The following is a 6000-nucleotide window of genomic DNA, read 5'->3' on the forward strand; positions in this document are numbered from 1 at the left end:
GGCAGACCTGGGGCACACGTTGGCTCCAGCCTCCCCGCAGCCCCGCAGGGGCATCCCCGTGCCAGCTGCTGTTACGGTCAGGATGTGTGGGTGACTGTTCAATCCCCTGATAGATCGTTAAGGCATTAACTTGCTTGTGTCTGTTTGCTCTGGCTTCAGGGTACTTTAGAGGAGGATTTTAATTACCACCTCCTCCTCCACCACCATGTTAAGACATGTGCCAAAAGCTGCATTAACACTGAGTTGCTGAGAGAAAAGGAGAACAGCTAGGGATCACTGGTAAGTTAAAGAAGTAAGAGCAGAAGCCGCTGCCAGAAGGGACTCCTGCTCCTGGCCTCTGCAGAAGGGGATGGTAAGACCAGCATGGCCACAGGTGTCAGCTCTACTCATCTGCTTTGCTTACAGAGACATGCATGCATCAGCTGGACACCTGTTGTGCAAACAAGGGGTTTCTTTTACACCAAGGAGTCCCTGTAAAGAGTGAAGGTGGCTCAGCCCATCCTGCGGAGCTCACTCCCACCCCTCAGCCGGGGGCCTGGCTGGGAGCTGCTGGCACTCCTCCAGCAGCAGCACACAGCTGAAACTGGAGGGGAGCAGGGGCTGTCACCCCTGTTCTGCCACCTCTCTGAGGTTGAACACACTCATTCATTTCACCAGCACTACCCAGTATTCTCCCATGCGCTCATCTACATTAACTGTCAGTGCAATTCAAAGAAGAGCAACGTTTTCAGCTAGCTGAAAAAATTCTGCACTTCTCAGACAGTACTTGGACTATGATCAGGGTCCTGCTGTTTTAAGCAGCACAGCCCTGACCCAGAGAGCTCAGGACATCCTGGTAACACCTCCAGTGCCTTCAGTAGCCATGCTCAAAGTCACTACCAAATTTTCCAAGACAATTTTGTTTGCGCTACTTTTCCATCCTGCTCTCATCTCCTGAACCAAACCACTGGCTGGCTGGCAGGAGACTTGCACCACAGCAGAGCCAATGTGTACACAGCAGAAACGCACAGGATGCCCTGTGAGACTTGTTCCTGAGCTCACACAACAGTACAGACACAGTCCTGGGGACTGAGCTACCAGACAGACACCTTCCTTCCCGTGCAATGGAAAGTATTTTCTGCCAGGGTGGAAGCCATGGGGTTTCAGACCACATTCATCTCTCTGTAAATTGTCACTGGTGAGATCTGCTTCTCTACTTAGCCTTGAAAAGTTCAGCCTTGAAGATCGCTGTTTTCCCCTGGATTTACTCAGTCACACAGGCTGAAAGGCACATGGTTAGCTCCGCAATAAGGCTGGACTTTATGCTGCCTGAGAGAAATGTGTCCATTTTGGCTTAGGAGTACAAGCTCACCTTTGTCTTCCTGACAGCTACCCTTCAGCTGCGTCATCCCAAACATCCAGCAAGGGCCCACAGACCTCGGGTGTTTGAAAATAAAATTAAGGATCGCTTGAGGATTTCTGGGCATAAATTTAAAACTATCAAGCCCTAATCCTTTGGTTCTGGTTGTTTATCTGCCCTGCAGAAAAGTGCTACAGGCCCACAACCTTCATGGTCGGACGGGTTTCCTAACGAATCCCATAACCTGATCAGCTGGACCGAACAAGTTTGGAAGGTCACAGCTGCTGCTGCTGCTGCACACAGAGCGCTCAGCCAATGAAGACCATGCTCCTCAAACTGCCAGCATTTTAGGATTGCGCTCAGCTTTGGAAAGGATTTGTGTTGGATCAGTATATCTTGGCTTTTCCACCTTGTGCCGTGTGTACAGTATTCTGTTTCACGTCCAGGACGCGTGGCGAGCAACAGCATCAGGGGAGCCAAGGAGCAGCCAGAGGCAACAGTCTGCACAGAGGACACTGCTGTTTCCCTCCATCCCTTGTAATTACTTGCTGAGAAAATGAAAGAATTACCATTGAAAGGCTTCCTAAAATAATACAGAATTCAGACTGAAATATCTTCCGGCTCTATTTTACGGGATTCTGGAAGAGAATCATACCTGTGAATAAATACTACTGTTTAGAACAAATGAAATACAGGAGTTACTTCTAAAAGGATTTGGAACTTTAAAAGTTTATGTATAAGAAATCCAAATTATAGGAAGCTCACCCATGGGCTTGGTTTCTGATGACACGTAACGTGGTGTGAAAAGCATGAAGACTACAGATGCAGCAGAAGGTGGGCTGCTGTTCTGCCCTGCTGCCTTCCCCCCTCCACTTCTGGTGGCTGCTCTCCCCACCACCGACACAGAGGGGCAGCCCACCCTCGCCTCCTCACATCCCCTGCTCTTGTCAGCTCCTCAGATAACCACTGCTGAAACGGTGAGGGCAGGCCTGCAAAACACACCTTCCACACACAGGCCAACTAGCCCAGATAAGTAACTCAGATTAAAAGGTGCAAAGACAGGCAAATTGGATTTTAGTTCCTCTTAGCCACCGGATTTCAAACTCAGGCTCCTCTGCAATACCTGGCTTAAGCTGTTACCTGAAACTGAACTCTGAGTTACCTTTGCAGCTCTTTTAACCCAAGTCTTTCAACCCAAGTCACCTTCCGCCACAAGCACCCTTCTCAACGCAGACATAATCAAACACTCGTCTTGATGTTCTTTGAGCAGGAGTAAAATTTGTGTTAAAGCCAAGCGTCCTCATGGGCACTCAAAATGTAGACAAGCCCTTTTCTGCTCATCAGCAGGAGATATGAAAAGCTTTTCTTCTGAAGGATGAGGAGTACGATTTAGGTTCATGTGAGTAAGGCAGCTCGGAGCAAACCTCCGAGTCCCAGCAGCAGTAATCTCTGCTGATTTCCTTTTTGCAGCTCCTCATGTGATTCATTTTTGTACCGCTGCCCAGCTCTATCCCTTATCCCTACCTGGGGAAAGAAGAAATGCCATCACAAGAGAGACGTACATCAGTCACTGTATAAAACCAGGCAGAAGACAGGGACAGAAACTGGTGTCACCTGCAGGGTCCGGGTGGAGACCATGCAGAATTCCAAGCGCTTTTAAAACTATTCTCAGAAAGTTCTAATGTTCATGTCAGATGGGATTTGGGGCTTGTTTCTAGTACTGTCCATTTCTCTAAATGCTTCTTCTGGAGAAATGTTATTTATTCCGTTCCTCATAAAACACAATTTCTTGGTTTCTGCAAACCGTACTGAGAGTAGGAATACATCTTAGAGCAGAGCAAATGAATGAGAAAAAAAACAGAGAAGACTAGGGATTTGACCGAAAAACAGAGTACACCATGATCCATGTTTCAACAAAATCAATAGCTATTGCACAAGGACAGTGCCAGTATTGCTGTCCTATCTCTGAAATTCACACCATTTTATATCAGTTTACTGATTTTATCCCACCTGCAGGAATATGCCTGAAATGGTTCTAAAGAAGCGACAAGTAATATTATCAATCACACCATCAGACACACATATTTCTTCACAGCATCTAAAAATACTTTGAAGTCAAAACTACAAGAGACACAGATGAATTCCAGTGAAGGAAACATAGGTCTGTGCAAGTAAAACAATTTTGAGTGGACTGAGGGTGAATAACTGCAGGGCTATTCATGCGGCTGACTGCTGCAAAAGGAAACTTACACACAGTGAGAAATAAAGAGAAGGAAAGAAGCCCGAAACCCTTTCTATAATATTATGGCATTTTTATGACAGTCCTTTCCTGTGATTTGAACTGGGATTTAAGAGTCCTGAAAGAAAGTCATACAATCTCCTAATGCCTCAGTGCCTCTGCTATAAAACGCACTTGATTGTTAATCTATCTCACAGGGATATTTGGGAGTGCTCAGATGCTACTGTGACGTTTGTGACAGGTGCCTTGGGGGCCTAGGATATCTCACAGAACATTGTACTGAGCCTAAGCAGATGTCGTGGGTGTATGGATTACACCAGGACTGCCTTCTCGGGGCTAGAAGTGTTACACGCGTCTTTGTGTCCCAGGTACAACATGCAACTCGCGAAACAGTCACAGGGGAATAATCAGTGCAAATCATTAGGAAAGATAACAAGTTTGTGAAGTGATGTCCCCCTGGGGGACAGCAATATGTAATGATTTGCCCTGGTGTGAGGGCTGACAAGCTAAGTGGAAAAACAGCATGACTGCCAGAAGAGATAACGTGCCCAGGGTGCCGGCGCTGGTGTGCAGGGAGGGACCATACCTGTTGGGGTGTCACACCGCGGAGACGGGAGCGTGCGAGGATAAGGAATTGGTGGTACATCCTCTTTCCCTAACAGGAGCTCTTTGTTTGGAGAAAACCAGATGTTAAACAGTTAAGGCAGAATACGCTAATGCTCCCCGGCTTTGTTGCAACGGCCTTACTGATGTGAGAGGTTTGGAAAGGCAAAACTGGGGTAATGGGATCTGTAAGCAATAATACCCTGCTCCTAAGCACGTACAGTTTACCACACAGAAGCATCCTTTTGCTGGCATGATTTATGTCACCTGAGAAAGAAGCTTCATTATCGCAGCAGAATATCTCTCAGCTCCTGGATAACATCAATAAATTACAAAGGAGCTGTAATCTAAACCCCCGGCTGGAGGTAAAGACGTGCAAGAGGAAAACATGGCAAGCGGGAGGCCTCCGAGGAGGCCCCTGGAGAGCCGGAGGCGGAGTGACCACCACTACGGAAAGTCTGTAAAGGTCACAGGACAGCTACTGCTCTGCTTTCCTTCACACACGTCAAGCATCTCTGGGGCTGGGACTTGGCAATGCGATCCTCTGCATATAAAGAACAGCACTGTTTGCAGTAAACACACACATTTCACTCTGATGTGCTAACTCGGCTGTCTCTCGAGGCATATGCTCTCGTGGAGGGAAGTCTGATCCAAGCTACCAGCACAGGCGGCACAGACTTGTCACCCCCTCGCAGGGAAATCACAGGCAAAATCATGATTTTGTGTATCATGTAAAATGGATGGGACGGGAACAAGACCCAGCCATCCGAATTGACCCAGGAGACCCAGGCATGGCTGCTGCTGTGCCAGGAGAAGCAGGAGATCACTGGGGAAGGCCCTCTCTCAACCAAGCCCAAGGGGCCTGCACTTGGAAGAGGGGAGAAGGATGGGGGGTCCATGGTGGGGACAAAGAGCAGTGTGTAAAGGCATCCTAGCTGACCTAGTACACATTCAGAACAAGCAGGATCTTCCAACTAACCCCTTTGTTTATGACGCTTAGGTTTTTAAGGTTAAAAGTGCCATGCCTACTTCATGTTTTCTAAACCTGTTAAGGCAGAGTCTCTGAGGGGAGGGAAGAAGAAGCTCTCCCTCTTCTTTTTACATGCACCAGCAGCTCACAAACAGGGGAAGTTGGATTTATTACCCCCTTCTCGAGAGAACCGCACTCGCTACTTTCCCTCAAAGTATTTTCAAGCCCTGAATCATTTCCTGCGGGTGACACCTCCCACTCCAGCACTGCCCGCGGCCAGCCCAACCGTGGGTGCCAGGAAAAGCACCCAGCACCCCGCCAGCCTGTGTGTGGCCCCGTTGGAGCCCCACATCCGCGGGCTGGTGGAGGGATGAGATGCAGGAGTGCCGGATGTCGAACTGACGGGCCGAGCAGCGCCCGTTTTTGTTGGCTCTCATCCGGCGGCCGCAGGAGCCTGCTGCGAGCGCAAAGCGGGCGCACAAAATAAATCGCGCACGGGGGCACGCTAATAAGCAAGCGAGGTAAATAAATAAATAAATAAATAACAATAATGATAATAATAATAGTAATAACATAGGGTGACACAATAAATAATGCATTATCATTTATAACGCACGTATGTTACTTATAATAATGAAATAACACAAAATATAAAGAAATCATATACATAAAATAAAATAAAAATAAAATAATAAAAGTATATAAAATGAAATAGTATGAAGTATAATGTAATGAATGACATAATATACACAAAATAAAATGAATAAAAATAAAAAATAATGAAATGAGATGATACAAAATAAAATATAATGAAATAATATAAATATAAATAACAAAAAGAAATGAGAT

The 6000-nt window shown here is 46.8% G+C and overlaps 1 protein-coding gene across 4 annotated transcripts in view; it reads right to left on the reverse strand.

The window, feature by feature from the left end:
• Nucleotides 1-6000, reverse strand: part of TRIM36 (tripartite motif containing 36) — a 29134-nt gene that overhangs the window by 22777 nt on the left and 357 nt on the right. The window lies entirely within an intron of this gene.

The sequence above is a fragment of the Oxyura jamaicensis genome, chromosome Z, assembly GCF_011077185.1.
Source record: "Oxyura jamaicensis isolate SHBP4307 breed ruddy duck chromosome Z, BPBGC_Ojam_1.0, whole genome shotgun sequence".
In the NCBI taxonomy this organism is placed as follows: Eukaryota; Metazoa; Chordata; class Aves; order Anseriformes; family Anatidae; genus Oxyura; species Oxyura jamaicensis.